Raw genomic sequence first — 10511 nt, forward strand, 5'->3', positions numbered from 1 at the left:
AATTAATGAATCACTATAGCAGTAGCTTTGATTTGAGACCTTTACAATATTTAAAAAGATTTACAACATGACTTTTGAAATGATTGGTGTTGCTGCTGTTCTTTGTCCAAAATACTGAGTATCCACTGAGAAGATCATTCACATGAAAGGAATTGTCAAGGCTATGTTGCATGTTTAGTCAGAGAGGCAGAAACATCTAAAAAAAATGGCCTGGAAAAAAAAGGTTTCAGCATTTATCTTCTTACCTCATTTTAAGAAGTGTTTGGCAATGTGATTCTGTAGATGAGCAAGAATTTTAGACATTGAAAACAATTTCATAATAAAATGTTATATTTGCATATTTCACAAAGAAACAGTATGTTTTATAGAAATGAGAAAATACACTAGGTACTTTATGTAATTCACTTTTATCAGACTTTCTTTTTGATGGGAGCAAAAGAAGGTCTTCAAATTGTTATAAAATTTAAAATGTTAAGACTGCTCTTTTTATTAAGTCTTTGAAAGAGATGCATGTCATTGTTTGTACATTTGGGATATGGCTTTAGAATAAATCTTTTTATATTTTATTTGAACACCAGACTATTTTCAGGATTTTCTGTGTCTGAATGTCAGATGTTTACCTTTTGTGTGTGTGTGCAATCTGGTCGCTCTAGATTATACGAATTGAGTAGGTCAGTGACAATTCAATTTAAGGAAAAGTTGTACCTTACAATTATTTAGCAGTTTATTATGTGATGCTTTCATGGTATATTGCATAATCTGCATAAACTCAACTTAGTTGTTCCCATTTTTTAATGTGACAAAAGTCAGATACTGTTTAGGGGACCTCCCTAAAGATCACATGTCTTCTGACTCCACATCTATAGTCCTACATTTATACACCAGATTATGCGGTAAATATTGATGGAGCAACTACTGTGTACGTTTCTACTCTAGGTTCTGGGGATACCGAAGTGAGAAGAACAGAAAAAAATCCTTGCCTTCATGGCCCTTGCTTTCTGATGGAGGAGACAGATATTAACATAAATAAGGAAAATACACTGTGTGTTGGATGTTGATACAAGCATGGTATGGACAAAACTAAAACAGGAATGAGGGCTCTGGAGCTCTGGGGGGGTGGGTAGAGTCCAGCACACTTAGGTAGAGGGTCAGGGAAGTCCTTGTTGAGGTCACTTTTGAGTCAGGACTTAAAGTACTTAAAGGAGGAAGCAATGTAGATAGCTGGCAAAGAGTATTCCAGGATGACAGAATAGTATGTGCAAAGGTCCTGAGGCAGGAGGGTACCCAGTATGTTTGAGAAACAGCCAGGAAGCCAGTATTGGGGGCAGAGGAGATGAGGTCAAAGAGGTAATGGGCCTGGTGTTCAAATGGCAAGGCTCTTGTCCTTTGATGGTGATGAGATGGAAGTCATTGAAGGGAATATCAACAGGAGGAATGGCCTGACTTTGAAGAGGAGAACTGTAGCTATTATGCTGGGAAGAGACTCTGGAGAAATGTTTCAGGTCGTGTACCCTGGGGAACAGACTATGGGGTGTAAATTTGTATGCAGGTGGTGTGTTGGGGAAGATGCTCCTTGATGGACACCTGGAAGGAAGTAAAGGGACAAGACTGGGGTGGAGGGAGCCGTGGAGCTGCAACACAATTGCAAGTGAGGCCACAGGGAGGCACTGTAGAGCTGATTGTAAACGCTGGAGATCCTCATAGCAATGAATCCCTGAATACCGACATTTCTCCAGAGGGGTGTCGTCTGGAGCAGGGCAGCTCTCTTCAGCTGAAGACAGTTCCTGGAGAGGAGCTTGGTGTGATCCATCAGTGGTCAATATTCCCATTGCAGTGTGGTGGGTGGATCTCCCAGGCCCTCTACAGCATCCATAGTGCGATGTTACCATTCAGCATGTTCCACTTGTCTACTGCCTGCCAATAGAAAGTTATAGCTAAGGCTTCATTTGATTCAGATTTTGTTTTAAAGACTCCTTGAAGACAGTTCTGTGTACTTCATATGGTAGAAGGTGAGAGTGGCTTTGTGGGCCATATGAGTTCTCTGTCCCATTTTATTATGTGTTGGGCCCCACCTCTAATCTTTTAACAAACGTAAAAAACATTCTTTGGGATATTTAAACAGGTTAAGGATCTTGCCCAAAGCCATGAATTGGATATAGGGCTTTCTTTGTGAAGGAATTTAAACAGAGGTAATGTAGGAAGTAAAGGATGAAAGGAAGGAAAGGAAAGAGGGAAGGAGGGAGGGAAAGAAGGAAAGAGAAGAGAGAAGTTGGGTGGAAAAGAAAATAGAGAAAGTAGTCCTGGTGTGAGGCTATTCCTTGCAGTTACAATATAGTTTTCTCTGATACACACTCAATGGAGAGAGAATTTGAAAAACACTTGCTTTTTGAAACTAAGAGCAATAATCAGATCAGGTATGGTTGCCTTGGAGAAACCAGTCTTTCAGAGTACTATATTCACAACCAAGGGCTATTATTGCCAGACACTTTAATATCGTCTTCCTCTGTTAGCTTATTGGGGCATGGCATAAGATGTCATAAGCACGCTTGTCATGGAGGAAGTGGCTTAGAGCTTGGCTGCGGTTATGTGGGCCCTGTTTGGATGGTAATGCACATTTTAACCATGAGGTGGCAGTCAAGCCCTTCCAAATGGCCTCTGCACTCTGAAAGCCTGGGTGTAATAATCTCATTGTAGATTCCAGACACCTGAGTGCCAGGAGTAAGGCCTTGCTTCTGTGTGTGATGTATTTTTTTCATCCCTGATTTGAGGTAGAGTGGGAAAATTATCCTGGACAGTTTTCAGATTTAAGTGTGGAATTTCTTAGCTGCAGCCAATTCCTGAACCCTTTGTACCATCTCCTGATCGTCCTGTGGAAAGAGCATTTGGTCTTGGGAAGTGATTTCTAGTGACAGAAACTGTTCAGTGGAATGCAGTCTCATTGATGTGAAGGAATTTTCTTGGGTAGAGAGCTCTATTGTAGGATCTCTAGATAGCCCGTTAGTTCCTCAGTCCTTTTTAGGACCTAAATTCGTTGTTATATTGGGCTTGATAGGTTATTGTATATATAAGTGCTTTTATCATTGAGCAGAACCAGACTGTAAGTGGAAGAGTTCTTGTGCTTGTGTTTAGTTGCCCAGTCATGTCTGACTATTTGCGACCCTTTGGGCTGTAACCCACCAGGCTCCTCTGTCCATGGGATTTTTCAGGCAAGAATACTGGAGTGGGTCGCCATATCCTTCTCCAGGGGATATTCCCACCCCAGTGTCTCTTACATCTCCTGCATTGGCAGGCAGCTGCTTTACCCACTGAGTCAACGGGGAAGCCCAGTGTAAACGAAGGAGTTCATTGAGGTCTAAATGTCAAGAGTGGTACCGTGTTAATTAAAGAGGAGTTTTTAGCACAAACAAAGGAGTATTAATATCGAGTCTTTACGTGAATTTGACCCATGCAGTTCTCCAGGTATTTGCTATTATTTGTTTTTTACAACTATGAATTGCAGTATTTGGGGATGTTTTTGCTGAAAAGGACCTTGAGATCCTTTGTAGCTTTTGTTCATTTCACTATGGTTTGTTGACTGCCCACCAGTAACAGGAACTTTCAGACCAAGAGAGAAAGTTCCTGGGAGAAGCATGTTTTGTAGACCCAGGAATTCAGCTCTAGGAATCAGAGGGCTCTGACTCCTCAGCCTTGCACATCCCTTGCAGCTGTGTGATCAGGGGTTTATTGCTTAGTGTTATGAAGCTTAAATTTTCTCATAAATTGATGGCAATATCTATTAGGCAGGGTAGACTCAAGGGTAAAAAAAATAAAGTCACACTCGTTTAGGGCTTGGTGCATACTATCTGTTCAGTAAATGCTATTATACTATGGAACATAAAGAACTGTTATTATTTAAAGCTGTAGTATGTGGAAAGCAGTTAAATTTTGAATCTCCAGACTTCTCCCCACACGGAAGTATTTAGATTCTCAGGGATGCCATCAGGCGACTCTCTGGTCAAATGTCCCCGGGTGTCGCATTGCACAGGGATTGGGAGCGGCTGGTCTAGGACAGAGTGACAGCTCTTGGCAGTAGATAGGTCAGGAGGTCTAAACCAGTACTTGTTAAAGTCTCTTCCACTGGGTATCCTTAAGATGTTGCATAATAAACAGTTTACCAGGGAAATACTGCCTCAAGTCGAGTTGTTTCTTGTAGGGTTTATCCCCACCTTTGACATACCCGTGCCCACTGTGAGTTTCTAAATAGGAGGAGGTCATATGCGCTGTTTCCAGATTCATTTGACCACTGGGTCTCTTTCTCAGGGAGCTTGACGATTGCTGTTACAAGTATCCCCCTCCAGGCAGGCTTCTCTCAGTACTGGCCACGGCTGTCTCCCCTCCTGGGGAATGCGTAACAGGCAGTACTTTCAGCATGAAGCTGATCCCAGTTTGTGAGTCCTGTCAGTTGTGCTACCCGATCACAACTGACTGGACCCGGCATCAGTAGCTGAGCCAATTCTATCAGTCGGGAGGTTGTAAGATAAAAGGTAAGGAAACGACCCAGGTCCCTTCAGCAGGGCCATTTGGATGGAAGACGTGAGGAGGATGCCAAGGTTTCTGGAACCAAGACACCAGATCTGAGCTATTGGTGATTTTTTTGTATCAAGTACAATCACGAGCTGGTCTTCAGTTCTTCGTGAGGCCACTTGTACTTTCAGGTCATGCATTGGGTGCCCTCTTCCAGCCTGAAAGAACCTAACCCACACAGCCATGCCTGACTCCAGGAGTGACTGTCCCACCCAACACCACGGTGATGGGAGGACATGGACCCAGACATTCGTATTCCAAGTTTAATGCCGCACTGTGGCCCCATCACACCATTGCCTCTCAAGCTGACATTGATCAGCAGGACAAGCAGAGGTAAAAAATAATGGTAGTTTACAGAATAATCTGGGAAGTAAATGTGAAGGACACACATGTAGAAGTCCTTAATGGTTAGGTAGAAATCGGAGCTGGGCAGAGGGTTAAATAATGGTGCCTGAGAAATCAGGCCAGTTTGCCATGAGGCAGCTGGATAAGGACTCAGCAAACAGGAGATGAAGTTAAAGGTGAAGTTTCTAAGTCTCAGAAGAAAACCTTAAAGTGGATAGGCAGTAAATAAAGCTGAGGACAAGAGTGAAAGGAGGGAATTACTAGACACACATTGTACAGGTCAGAGAAAAGGCAGGAAGAGGCCAAGATAACATTGAAAAGCTTGCGGAAAAGGGAGACTGAGGGGGACGATGCAAACACTGAGAAAGCCAGTTATGTCTCTTACTGCAGCAACCCCTCCAGCCCCCAAGGGCAGCAGAAAATGGGGAGAAAAGCACGAAAGCACCGATTCACAGTGAAAGCCATTCTGCACTGATAGAAAAATGTAAATCCTCCAGAGAAATATCTTTATCTACGCACCGTTTTTCAAAAACGCAGGGAATATTCAGCAACATTCTCAGGGAGAGAATTTACACAAGATGCTTTTAGAAGTGTTTATGGTTCACTTGGTGGAAACGGGCCCGGGAGTTTTTCCTCCTGCAGTTCACAAGATGTCAATGTATCCTCTTGCCTGTGAAATTAAAAGTAAGATGTGATGGTGGCGCGTCCTTACTGCCATCACCACACTGAGACATGGAGCCCAGATGGGATTTCCGTTCTGCCTGGCAGGTGTCTATGCAAATAAGCTGCCTTTCAGAAATTGCTGGGTAATACTATCATATTGACTTTGTACTAGATTATATGTTCTTGGATAGTCATACTTTTGCAATTCAAATAGCAGTCTGTTGAAAAGAGTTTTATGATGGCTGCTACTTGGTGCAGGCAATAAATCTGGGGGACCAGGAATAAAAGTAATAGGCAGAGAAAGGCACCCATTCTTTTACAGCTATGCTTGAGACTGATGAGAAGGGCCAATAGCTGGGAAGCGTCTTACAGTCTCCTTTTATCTTTTTGCTGCTGCTGCTTTAGTTCTTTTTTTCTTCTTCCTCATCATTTCCCCCCTCCCCCCCCCGAAATATTAGCATTTATAAGTTTGCTTTTGGGGGTCTTCCTTGGTGGTCCAGTGGTTAAGAATCCTGCTTGCAGGGGACACAGGTTCGCTCCCTGCTGCGGGAGCTGAGATCCCACCTGCCATAGAGCAACTACGTCTGCGTGTCCTGCAACTATTGAGCCTGCGCAGTACAGCCCTAGCGCTGCAACTACTGAGCTTGCGCCCTGGAGCGAGGAACCACAACTACTGAGCCTGCATGTGCAACTGCTTAAGAACACATGCCCTAGAGACCGTGCTCCACCAACAAGAGAAGCCGCTGCCAGAAGGCCGAGCACCACAACTAAGGACTAGCCCCCGCTCGCCAGAACTAGAGCAAAAGCCCACACGCAGCAATGAAGAGCCTAGGCTGCAAGAACCCAGCGCAGCCCCTGCTCCCCGCCAAACGTCTGCGCTCTTGGTGAAAGTAAAGACCCGGTCAGGAACCCTACAGAAAGGTTTGGACTTGTTGGTTCCTAGTGACTGGCATGGTGATATTCATGGTCACCCTTGGTGGTAAAACATTGCAGCAGACTTAGCTCTGACTCTTCTGGGCTGTCCATTGGAGTGGCCGCATAGGACCCGGGGATAACATCTACTTCCCCTACTCAGTTCAGACTACCTGAGATTGCCCCCCACCCCCCTCCTCTGCAGGGAAATGAGGTCAGGCAAGTGCAAACACATAAAGTCTTAGGACAAAAAGTAACTTTGCAGAGCCATGATGAGGAGCAGGGTGGCCAAGCAGTGGAAGGGACAGACTCTGGCCTACCACTGACTACCCCAACGACCTAGGGCAAGCCACTGACACTCAGGGAGCCTCAGTTTTCTCATCTGTGAATGGACACTACTCAGGGGACCAACCTGAAGGTTGTTGTGAGGCTGTATTTGGTCCTTGTATCTGCATGGCACTTCGTGGCACAAACAACTGTGAGGATAGAGGAGCCTGATCTTAATCAGGTAATCACGCAGGTGAGGATGTGTAAGGATGAACAGTGGGACTGCCTGGAAGAGGAGGAACTTGTAACCAAGAGATGCCGTGCCCTGGGGTGAGAGGTAAGGTTCCTCGCAGGCAAAAATAAGGTAGCACACCTGGGGTCTGGCACCCAGGGAGGCCTGCTAAGCTGGGAGAGGAGCTGGGAGGTGGAAGAAGGAGAATAGGAGGCAGATGACGAGGAGGAGGAAGACGCAGACCCACAGGAAGCCTGGGTCCTTGGCCCGTGAGCATCGGAGAAACCTCTAGGTGATGACACCTGAGCCTGAAAGACCCTGAGGACAGTGGCTGCTGAGGTCTGCTTGATTCAGTGATGGTCTGATAGTCCTGTGAGGTGGAAAAACTCCTAGAGACCAGGCGGCCCTCAGACAGAAGTTGCAGAGGCGCCAGGGCTATCAGACTTGAACTTTGCTTCCTACTGAGTGGTTTCGTCAGCATCACCTGAGAACCTCACCAACGGCAAAGGCCTGCCAGCCAGCCTGCCTTCTCCTGGCCTCAGGATTCTCAGCTACCTGGATCCGAACTTTGCTTCTGCCCCTTCGGTCTGTGATTAAACGGCCAAAGGTATGTGATCTATGCAAATATATGCACATATTAATATGTAAGCCCAAGGATCAATTATGTAAGGTGGTCAAGGGGTTGCTCTGCCAGGAGGGAGGTTCTTCTGGGCCTCACTCTAACGTCTTTTTACAAAATGTGTGCATTCTGAATGCTGGGGAAGTGGAGATTCATTTGTTTGCTAAAAGTGTTGAAGAATGGGTTGAAACTTCAAGAAATCCTAGGATAGCCCAGAGTTTTCAATTATGTAGGAAAATGACTACTAGGAAGGTGGGGAGGGGAAATCAAATGTTGTGGTCTGTGGGTGGGTTGGAAAAGAATTTCCAGACATGAGATGGAATGAGAGGAGACTAGAGTTTATTAGAGTGGGAGACGCTGTTAGAGCAGTGGGCCAGCTCGTGGGAGAGTAGTGGGCCAGTAGCCAATTTTTATAGCCTCAAGACAGAAAAAATTCCTACTGGAAGGGTGGCATTAGGTGATTGGTTAGGATACTATAGGGTAGTAATAGGATGGATATTTTACCTAATATGGGTTCAGTGGAGTGACTGGTTTAGATCCAGAGGCTCATGGCAATAGTTGCTATGGGGCTCGGTCAGTTCTGGAGACTTTTGTCCTTTGACCTTGGTACAGGGCTCCACACCAAAGCTGTGTTTATTTATTTATTTTTTAAAAAAATTAAAGTGAATTGCTGTCTGTTGGAGGGAGAGGGGAGCTTGAGGCAGGTGTTATTTATGATGTTATCGCTCAGGGACACATGGTTGAGAAGGTCTCTGCCTGGACTAGGATTTGTCTCAGTGAAGCCCCAAGCCTGCTCCTCCCCCGACTGCTTTTTAAATTGAAGTACAGTTGCTGTATAATAATATGTTTCAGGTGTACAGCATAGGGAGTCACAGTTTAAAAGTTATATTCCAAAAAAGGAGTTACATTCCATTTATAGTTGTTACAAAATATTGACTATATTCCCCATGTTCTATAGAATATCCTGGCAGCTTGTTTATTTTATACGTAGTAGTTTGTGCCTCTGAATTCCCTACCCTTAGCTTACCCGTCCCCGCCTCCTTCTCCCCGCTGGTAATGGCTCTTTTGTTGTCTCATATCTGTGAGTCTATTTTGTTTTTGTTACATTCATTAGTTTGTTCTTTTCTGTAGATTTCACATATAAGGGATATGGTACAGTGTTTGTCTTTTTGTGTGTGACTTATTTCAGTAAATGTAATACCCTCCAAGTCCATCCATGATGTTGCACAGGGAAAAATTTCTTTTTTATGGTTGAGTGGTATTCTGCCTCTGATTTAAACATTCATCTGTCATTGGCCAGTTAGGTGGCTTCCATGTCTTGGCTCTTCTAACTAATGCTGCTGGGAACATTGGAGTGTGTAGATCTTTTCAAAATAATGCTTTTATTTACTTTGGAGATATACTCAGGAGTGGAATTGCTGGGTCATATGGTAGTTCAAGTTTTAGTTTTATGGAAAAATCTCCATACTGTTTTGCTCTCTGGCTGTATCAATTTACTTTTGCACCAGTAATCGATGAGGGTTCCCTTTTCACCATGTTCTTGCCAACATTTGTTATTTTTGGTATTTTTAATGACAGTCATTCTGACACTCGTGAGATGATAGCTCATTGTGGTTTTATTTGCATTTCCCTGATGATTAGTGATGTGGAACATTTTTTCCTGTGCTTGTTGGCCATTTGTATGTCATCTTTGGAAAAACGACTGTTCAGATCTCCTGCCTATCTTTTAATTGAGTTGTTTGTTTTTTTGATGTCGAGTTATATGAGCTCTTGATAAATTTTGGATGCATGTGTTTGTGCTAAGTCGACTCTTTGCGACCCCATAGGCTGTAGCCTGCCAGGCTCCTCTGTCCATGGGATTCTCCCAGAAAGAATATTGGAGTGGGTTACCATGCCCTCCTCCAGGGAATCTTCCTGACCCATGGTTTGAACCCATGTCTCTTACGTCTCCTGCATGGGCAGGCAGGTTCTTTACCACTAACTCATATCATTTGCAAATGATAGAGAAACTAGAGATTTGTCTCAGTGAAGATCCAAGCCTGTCTTTTATACATGGAAAAAGTTCTTTACATGAATGAGAAGTACCTAATGCATTACGGCCTATGTGGCTGGTGACTTTTGTCAATATTCAGCATTTTGTCCATCTGCCCCTTAACATCACCAGGAACTCCCGTCAAGTCTGCTCAGTGGGTCTGCAGGCCTTCAGAAGGTGCTCCTTTGGCCAGGAAGTGGCAGTCTGAACGTGGGTTGGAAAAGAATTTCCAAACACAGAATTGCAGAAAGGAATGAGTTCATTAAGAACAAAGGGCAGAGATAATGTGGGGGCTGTAAGTACAGCGGGCAGACCTCCTGACAGCCTTGGGAGAGCCCACAGTTTTCCTGGGTTAGTAGCCATTTTTTATAGCCTCGAGACAAAGAAAGTTCTTGCTGGAAGGGTAGCATTAGGTGATTGATTGGGGCGCTGTAGGTTGAGTACCGGGGTGGGCATTTTTGCCTAATTTGGGATTAGGAAGCTGACTGGTATGAATCATGGGGGGCTTTTGGCAATGGTTACAATGGGGCCCCATAAGTTCTGGAGCTGACCTTGGCTCTGGGCTTTGCTTCTGTGTCCTTGGGGCAAGACTGCACAGCAGGGTTTAGATTTGGCCCACCCAGTGATACAGGGATGATACTGTAGGAGCAGAGGGTAGCTTGGGAACAGGCACTGGGCCGGTGCGGGTTTTGATCTGGTTGCCTTCTGGTGGCCTTGCTTGTCTCTGAGTTAGAGAAACTGAGTTTCTGAGTTGCATGCAGTAGCAGAAAATAGTGGTCAGGTCAGAGGAAAAAGAAAAAGAGAAAAAACAAAACCCTTTCCAAGCAAGAAAGCCAAATACTATTCAGAAGGGGCTGTTTTGCTGTAATCATGTTAAA

The sequence above is a fragment of the Capricornis sumatraensis genome, chromosome 10, assembly GCF_032405125.1.
Source record: "Capricornis sumatraensis isolate serow.1 chromosome 10, serow.2, whole genome shotgun sequence".
In the NCBI taxonomy this organism is placed as follows: domain Eukaryota; kingdom Metazoa; phylum Chordata; class Mammalia; order Artiodactyla; family Bovidae; genus Capricornis; species Capricornis sumatraensis.